The sequence below is a fragment of the Orycteropus afer genome, unplaced genomic scaffold, assembly GCF_000298275.1.
Source record: "Orycteropus afer afer isolate SDZICR_OR568_19922 unplaced genomic scaffold, OryAfe1.0 scaffold00151, whole genome shotgun sequence".
Taxonomy (NCBI): domain Eukaryota; kingdom Metazoa; phylum Chordata; class Mammalia; order Tubulidentata; family Orycteropodidae; genus Orycteropus; species Orycteropus afer.
The window spans coordinates 4,080,044-4,089,717 of NW_006921738.1; positions in this window are offsets into that span (position 1 = coordinate 4,080,044).

Below are 9,674 nucleotides of genomic sequence, written 5' to 3' on the forward strand. Positions count from 1 at the left end.
AGTCAAGTGCCTTAGGCACTATGCTACCAGAGGGTGAAAATAAAAGAATATGTTTGAGGGTAGAACCAACAGCCATGTCGAATAGTGCACTGAATTGCTACATACAAGGAGCAGAGCTGGGTCCTAATCAGGGCACGTTCATTGGTCCCTGGAGTGGGGCCCTAGAAACATGTTCTCAGTAGGATCTCAGAATTGCTATGAACAAGACATACAGGTGCCTATATGGAGTCCTGGGTAACTCAAACAGTTAAGTGCACCACAGAAGGCTGGTGACCCAGAAGAACCTCAGAAGAAAGGCCTGGCAATCTCCTCTGAAATATCAGCCATTAAAAACCCTTTGGAGCATAGTTCTACTCTGGCACACATGAGAGGTGCGTGAGTCAGAGTCAACTCCACGGAAACTGTTTGCTGGTTTCTTAAGAATTGCTATGGGTGCCTGATGCCACGCCAAGTGCTTCACATATCATATCTCATTTTCATTATATCCCACCCACTGTTGTCCAGTCAATTCTGACTCATAGCCATCCCACAGGACACAGCAGAACTGCCCCATAGATTTTCCTAGGCTGTAATCTTTACAGAAGCAGACTGCCACATCTTTCTTCCACAAAACAGCTGGTGGGTTTGAACACGAATCTTTCGGTTAGCAGCCAAATGCCTTAACCACTATACCACCAGAGTTGCTTCTTATCCTTATACAGTTCCTCTTAATGTCACCACTCTTTAGGAGATGAAAATGAATTTTCATGTGAATTTAGCAAAGGAATGGTGATGCCATTCAGTGTTACAAATTCTTTGTGATTCATTTCATCTTTTTTTTTTTTTCTTTTTCTCTTTTGGCATTTGAAAAGATAATATAAGGGGGCTATTTTAAAGCCATTAGCCAAGAGCTCTATGTAGCCTTCTCTGCCCATGTCAGGTGTGGCTGTTTGGTGATGCTGCAATTATTATCATGACACATTTGGATGGTGTGTTGGATTGGGTTCTCTAGAGAAACACAAAAACCAGCAAAGTGTATATATATATTTATAGAGAGAGAAAGAGAGAGAGAGAGAGATTTATCTTAGGTAAATGGCTCACAAGCATGTAGAAGCCGACAAGTTCAAGCTGAAAAGTTCGTCTCTGGAGGGGGATGGGGCCCGGAGCCGCCTGGCTTTCGCACGCACGGCAGAGGAGTTCAAGCCACAAAGTTCGTCTCTGGAGGAGATGAGGCCCGGAGCCGCCTGGTTCCCGTAAGCACAACAGAGCCGAGAGAATCAAGCTGGCACGCAGCATGCTGGTTGCTGTTCCCAACAAAGGATGAATCCGAAACCTCCAGGGCGAGCTGCGAGCCGCTCACTCAAGGAAGTATATAGTCCGGAATGCCGTTCTTCCAGCTTGTCCTTGGAATAGCATTGCAGGTAGGCCACACCCCTGGGGAAACTCCCCTTGGGCAGACCGGCCGCTCAGAACTCAGTCATGTGATCCATCATGGGAACCACCACTCACAACTGGAGTCCAGCCAAGTTGACACATCTTCAACTATCACAGATGGCTAATTTTAGAAAAAATGTTTTTTCTTCCATGAAGCAAGACTGAAATGACGGCCTGCTCACAGAACATGAGATGATTCAATATGCAAAGGATTCTTATTTGAGAAACCAGGCACTAGGAGATTTAATGATCAAGGACTAAAATTGCTTTGCGCCACATACCCACCAGAGCTTCCAAATGAAGCCCCTCTCAGCAGGAGTCAGGCTGTCACACCTCTGTGTAGCTAAGTGCTTTCCCTTACCTCTAGGAGGAGGACACTGTGTGGGGTGTCCCTGGGGCTGGCAGCAGTGCCATCTGCTTCAGAACTCCGACCCATCTAACACTCTCTGTATTAGTTTCCTATAGCTGCTATAACAAAATATTATAAATTTAGTGGTTTAAAAAGAAGCCCTGGTGGTGCAGTGGTTAAAACACTCAGCTACTAACCAAAAGGTCAAAGGTTCAAATCCACCAGCTGTTCAATAGGAGAAAAACGTGTCAGTCTGCTTCCATAAAGATTTACAGCTTTGGAAACCCTGTGGGTCAGTTCTACTCTGTCCTACAGCACTGCTATGAGTCAGAATTGACTACATGGCAGTGATTTTGGTGGTTTGGGAGTGGCTTAAAACAGCAGGAATTTATTCTCTCATTTTTCTCGAAGACAGAAATCTAAAATCAAGGTGCCAGCATGTCCGTGCTCCCTTTGAAGGCTCTAGAGGAGAATCCTTCCTTGCCTCTTCTAGTTCTGGTGGCTGCCGGCACCCTGGCTTGTAGCTGCATCACTCCAGTCTCTGCAGCTGTCTCCACACGGCCTTGTTCTGTGTCTCTGTGTCCTCTTGTCCTCTAATAAGGACAACAGTCACTAGGTGTACAGCCTACCCTAGTCTAGTATAAAGAGTATAATCTATATAGGAAGCATTGATAGACCAATAGTTAAACTTTCAGCTACTAACCTAAAGGTTGGTGGTTTGAACCCACCCATCCACTTTGCCGAAGAAAGACCTGGTGATCTGCTCCAGTAAATCTTATAATAGCCCAGAAAACACTACGGGGCAGTTCTACTCTGTTTCATGGTGTCATGATTGAAAATCAACTCAGTGGCACCTAACAACAACAACAATGAATCTAATATAACCTCATTTCTATCCTTTTTCCATATAAGGTCACATTCTAGGGTCCAGGTGGGGCACTATTCAACCCACTATACACTTTAAATGGAAAATGAAGAAAAATGTCTCATGGATAATTCAATCCCCAAATCTTGTCTGAATCACCCCAGAATGGTGCAAGAGCTCTCCACAGAAGCAGAGAAAGATTAAGTTTGTTCCAAATAAATGCATGTTTTTACCTACATCTTTATCTTCACAAATATTTGGGCCAGTTTGTGCAACTAACTAGACAATAATAATGATAATTGTTGGCATTTTAAGGAACTAAGAATGATACCCCTTCTATCTGTGAGAAATTTATTGAACAATAGTTAGATGAAGATCAAACTTGCAGCTTTTTTACTGGTAAAGGCTGTATTGGAGCATGTGACCGCAGTAGGCTTCCTGACCATCCTCTCCATAAGAAAGAACTTACCACCCAAAAATGTAGGGCTTCCCCATAATGGAGCAGAATCTGCCTAGATAAGCTCTCAACACGTTGTTGGGTGCCATCAAGCCGATTCCAAGTTGTAGCGACCATATGTAACAGAGTAAAATTGTCCCACAGGGTTTGCTTGGCTGTAATATTCACAGGAGCAGATCTCCAGGTCTTTCTCCCACAGAGCTGCATGATGGGATCCAACCGCTGACCTTTTGTTTAGCATCCAAACACTTAACAGTCGTGCCAGGGCTCCGTACACTTTCAACATAGTGGAGAACAATGAGAATATGCTTCCTCTGCAGAGACACTGATCCAAAAGGTGAGCAATAGGTTAGTCTTCTCCTAAATCATGAATCAGAAAAGGCATTCTTCATTTCCTAGGAAGAAGTAAATGGAAGGATGGTGGAAGTATGCCTGCCAATCTTTTCACTAGTAGAAATGGAGTAAAAATCCCATTCCTTCTATGGAAACATGGAAAGTGGGGAATGCATTGCCCCAGTCACAATCATTATAGTAACCACAGCTATAAGGGCTTACCCTTTACAGAGATTATCACAGATGACACTAAATCTCACATCAAACCGAGGAAAGTAGTCCTACTGTCATCCCCATTTACAGGTCAGAAAAGAGACACTGTGAACTTAAGTGACTTCTCTGCATTTTCCCAGTTAATAAGCCAGCACTCCAATTCAGCTCTGACCCTGAAGATTGTTTTCAACCACTGTGCTACACTACCTTAATACAGTACCAGTAAGTAAATCCAAGAGTCTGGTCTCCAAAAGAATTGGGGAAAGTGTTTTGGTTGCCACTCAAAAAGAAAATACCACAAGTGGGGTGGCTTTAACAAACAGGGATTTATTCTCTTACAGTTTAGGAAGCTAAAGTCCGAGCTGACAGTGCCAGCTTTAAACAAGCCCCTCAACCTTAGGCTTCAGCTCTGCCTTTTGCTCCTGGCCTACTGGAGCTGGAGATATCTCTGCACTCAGGCAGCTGCTGACTGCTGAGGCTAACAAGCCCAAAGTCAACAAGTAAATGGCACAGTCCCAAAAATTATCAAACCACATGGCAGGCCATTAATTCAAGTCTATTAACAGTCCCCAGATTGGCAGACAACATGGCAGGCTGCTGAATGACAACTCAGCTACATGCAAGACTTAAGGGTGCCAAAAGCGCCAGAGACTTTTCTCAATGCTGCTTCTTATAGACTGGAAGTAGCCCATATGTCTAAGGCAGCTCCTCAGCTGCTCCAGTAGATTCTACCACGAAGTTGATCACCAGTCTCATCATGGGGAATAACTACATCCAGCTGCCCAGCCACTCAACCAGGCCCAGATAAGTTGACACACAACTAACATAGAAAGTAAGGTTTTTTTTTTGCTTGCAATTTCAGATTATCTTGCAAGTCAGTGCTTCTGATTCCCAGGAACCATGAGAGCCTTTCACTGGCTAGATCCTATGTTAGGAGACTTTTCAAAGCGTGTTTCCCAGCCACTACCACTGGTATGATAATTCAATGCTTCACTGCTTGACTCAGCACTGCCAGCGGCCCCACACCAATACTGATGTGACCTTCCGAGTGAAAACTAGGGAAAAGAGCTATAGCTAGGGATAAACCCCATTTTTGCTTTGTCTGAAACGTTTCAGAGGTCCATGTGATGATGAGCCCACAAAGCAGGATGAAACTGTGGTTCTGGACCTCCAATTCCCTCTCCCCTGCTATGGAATGTGGGGGTACCAATTCCCTACTTCATCACACAAAGCAAGAGGTGAGACAATAAGTGTGGCAGGCAGCTTCCAATAATTCCCCAATAATCTCTTGTTATTCATACACTTCCTGTTATTCACACCCTATACAATCCCCTCCTCTTGAGTATGGACTGGACCTAATAACTCACTTCTAAGAATGGAATGAAGCAAGAGTGATGGGATGCCATGCCCAAGAATCAGTTGCAAAAAGACTGTGACTTCTGTCTTGGGTACTAATCCTCTGCTGTTCTCTTACTCTTTCTTCATGAAGCCAGCTGCGATGTTGTGAGCAGCCATCCATACAGAAAGGCCCAGTTAACAAGGAAATGATGGCTCTGGTTAACAGCCAGCAAGGACTTAAAGTCTGCTTTTATGGACTGAATGCTGTTCCCACATATACGTGTTGAAATCTTAACCCTTATGCCTGTAACTATGATCCTATTTAAAAAGAGGGGTTTCTTTTATTATGTTAACAAGGCCAAACCCAAGTAGGTGGATCCTAACCCTAATCATATTTAAGTTATAAAAGGAGAACAGACACAGAGATACAGACTGGGGGAGACAGATGTCATGGAATACCAAGGGACACCTAGGTTGTTGGCAGACACCAAAAACTACAAGAGAGGCTCACAGAAGCAATCGACACAGCCAACACCCTAATTGGGACTTCCAGCCTCCGGAACTGTAAGAAAATGAATTCCGGTTCCTTAAATCCACTGACTTGTGTTACTCCTATTACAGCAGCACTACCAAACTAAGCTAGTGAGTTAGTCCGGAAGTGGATCCTCTCCCGACCCATCCTTGAGATCAGACGTCTGTCTATGGAAAATAGTGCTTATTGGAAGCACATAAATTGAGCCCCGGTCCACATATCTGATACCCATCTTAAATACTTAGCTCCATGGTGTTGCCTGGCCATTTAACTCAAGGAGCAAAACTTGGCCTTAGGGGTCCAATTATCCGTGTTCATGGACAAGAGATCATTTTAAAAAAAAAAGCCCTCACAAGTCCCCCCATCCCTTCGTATCCCTTTGGCTCTTTTCTGTCCTCAGGTTACTTTTCTCTCCAGTTTAGTGGAAAGTTACATTGTTATTGTTGTTGTTTGCCGTCGAGTCGGCCCCGACTCATAGTGACCCCTCCTTGGGTTTCCGAGGCAGTATCACTACGGAAGTAGGATTGCCCAACCTTCCTTCCGAGGAGTGGCTGGTGGGTTTTAGAGAGAGGCAGAAGGAGAAGAAAGTCCTGAAGTCAGGAAAGGCTCTCTAATACTGAAGTATCAGTTTTTGAGTACTGATAAGGATTTGGATCTGAGGGCTTACTTCATTAGTATAGTGATGTTTAAGACATTCTGAAATGAAAATGAGTTTCTAATATGGACAGACTCTCTAATGCTAAGAGTGGTACAATAGATATGAACTTCACCAGAGGAGAAAAGCAGGTACAGTACCCAGCTTCATAAGGCAAATGAGGTAGTGACTTTTACAGATGACATATGTACCTGCCATAAAAAAAAAAGAAAAGCATTGTGTATGAAAATGTTATCAGATTGACCCTTTCCTCACAATGCTTCTTTTCATTTGGTATATTTCGGTCCTATTAAAGCCATGTACGCAAATAAGATGGAAAAATACCCAGCCAGCTTACCACTAACAATGAGGCAATGTAGGACAGATGAACGTCATGCTTGCTTATGCACAGTTGCTAAATGAGGGGGTTGGGACCAAGTGATCTACAAGGTGATCTACAAGGCTTTGCCAGTACTGCAATTCCTCTGCCACACACCAAGGTTGACAGAGTGGCAAAGTGCAGCCATCTCAAGGAAAGCCCTGTAAAAACATCAAAGAACTGTAGCCCAGCATCATCAGCCTAGACCTGTTCACGTTGCTGTGGGCTCAAAGGGCTCAAAAAAACCCCCTAAATCCAGCCTTGAGAGTCACGGTACAGGAATTGAGGGATCAATAAGGTTAAGAGGTCAAAAGTGCTTGTAAAAGATCCATGCCAGACAAACAAAACCCATTGCCACTGAGTCCATTGCAACTCATAATGACCCCGTGTGTTACAGGGTAGAAATGAGCTTCATGGGATTTTCTTGGCCATAATCTTTACAGAACAAGATCCCTGGGCCTTTCTTTGATAGTGTCACAGGGTGGGTTTGTACTGCCAACATTTCAGTTAGCAGTTAATCTCAAACCATTTGCAGTATCTAGGGATGACAGTAGGTATAAAAAAGGGCCATAAACCCAAACCAAACCTACCTCCATCAAGTTGATTTTGACTCATAGTGACCCTATAGACCTTCCCCACAGGTTTTTCTAAGGCTGTAAATATTTATGGAAGTAGATTGCCTTTATCTTTCCCCCTGCAAAGAGGCTGGTGGGTTTAAACCACCAACCTTTTGGTTAGCAGCCAAATACTTTAACCACTGTGCCACCAGAGCTCCTACCAAAAGGGCCATAGAAAATCCCAAATTCCCCATAGAACTTCCTGATTTTGTCCTGCACTTTTGCTACACTCCTTGAAACAGAATGGAGTTCCTGGACAAGTCTAGTGTAAGTCAAGCATCACAGGGCTGTTCTAGAATCCTATCCTCATGCCCAGACCTGATTGGAAATCTACGAATGAAGGCACAAAGCTCAGGACAACAGGCTATGAGTCAGAATCAACTTGACAGGACCTAACAACAACAGGCTTCAGTTATCCCCAGTAAAGGAGTGACAATAAGAGTACTTATTTCATAGAGTTAATACATAATTAACTGAGATAATTCTTGTACAAAGCTTGGCAGTGTGCCCAGAACAAAATTAGTGTTCCACAAATGTTTGCTAAGGAAAAACAAACGCCCAAGTGGAAATTATCTCTGCTTTCTGACAACATGCATTACTTTGATTGAAGGAAAAATAAATACTCAGGTATAAAAAGGATCGTAAATTGAAGCTTAGCCTATTCTCAGTGTATATTTTTGGAATCAGGAATGTCAAGTACTTTCTGCGGTCCAGGAAAAATGACAGGATGTCTCCAAGACTGACTCCCAAAGAAGAGCAGTGACAAAGACAACAATCTGTAAACTCTGAAGTATTGTACCAGCTAAAGTAAGGAACTCACTCCTGTGAGAAAAGAACACCAGAGCAGTTCCAAGGACATGAGGTGGCTGCTGGTGCTGATATAATTTGAGTATAACACCAAAGTGCAACTTAGATCAGTCAGGCCTTGTGTTTTGGCCCTTGAGTGCCCCTCTAATAGAAAATGCCACAAATAGGTGGCTTGAAAAAACAGCTATTTAGTCTCTTATTGTTTAGGAGGCTAGAAGTCCAAGCTCAAAGTGCCACCTCTAGGGGCTGGGTGAAAGCCCCTCAACCTTAAGATTCAGTTCCGCCTCTTGCCCTCAGCCCACCAAAGCTAGAGAGGCTTCTCTTAACTCAGGCAGTTGCTGACTGCTGAGGCTGACAAACCCAAGGTTGACAAGTAAACTGGCACAGCCGCAAGATTATAAAACCATACAGCAGGCCACTAGTTCAAGTCTAGAGATAGTCCCAAGATCAGCAGACAACATGGCAGACCACTGAGATGAAGACTCAGCCAAATGCAGGATCCTGATGTGCCAAAAGCTCAGACAGCTTTCTCAAAGTTGTCTTCTTATATACTGTAAGTAGACCACATCCCTAAGGCAGCCACTCGGCTGCTCCAGTAGATTCCATCATGGATTGATTACCAGTCTCATCATGGGAATAACTACATCCAGCTGCCCAGCCACTCAAAACCAAGCCCAGACAAGTTGACACACAACTTAACTACCATACTTTGTGTCAGACAGTAATACCTGATAAAATACAAGAATCATAACGTTAAGAGCAGAGAAATAAGAGTGTGGTGCCACTACATGTGGGGTCTTAAGATAAAAATTTTCAATCCTTTTTAAATAAAGGAATTTATTCCTACCATTGTGACACAACCACTGGAACACACTGGAGACAGAACCAAGCTGAGGCAACCAAGTCATCCACAGAGATGTCAAATGGGAGAGTGTAAGGACTCTGAGGTCAAGAAAAAAACAGCACATTGGTCACAGTGGAGGAGATCTGAAAAGACTGAAGAGGAAGACACAAGTCTTCCTCTCATTATGGAAGAAAACTTCCAGTGGACACAGAAAGAATACATGAGCTATTCCAGTATATTGCCTTGTTGAGGAAGAACTTATAGGAGAAGGAATAGAGATCTGTATGGATATAACGGTTAGGGCTCTGAGCCCAAAGCATTCCCTTGAGTATATTCCCCAAGCATCCAATGGGTAGAAATAGTCTAATATTACCCAAGGAGTCACTGGGTGGTGCAAATGTTTGACAAGGTCAACTGCTAACCAAAAGGATAGAGGTTGGGTTGCACCCAGAGAGACCTCAGAACAAAGGCCCAGTAATGTACTTTTGAAAAATCAGCCACTGAAACCCTCTGGAGTACAGTTCTACTCTGACACACATGGGATCATTATGAGTTGGGATCAACTTGATAACAACTTGTTGGTTAGTGTTCCCCAAAGAATTCAACACTTTAAGACATGAGCTCTTCTACAGGTAGCCAAGGAAACAAGACACTTGGAAGAAGGGAAACAAAGACCAATGCTAGGACAAAAAAAAATAAAATCACACCACCGCTAGAAATTCCTTTTCTGTGCTACAGTGAAGCCCCCAAACTGAACCTAGTCTTCAATAGAGCCTCTACCAACCTGTGCACTGGAGATCATGGGGGGAGGACAAGCAAAACGGTGTCCAGGCCTCTATGAATCAGCTTCTCTTTCCATCTTCCTGAATTCCTGGCCAGGTCACTGTAGCAGA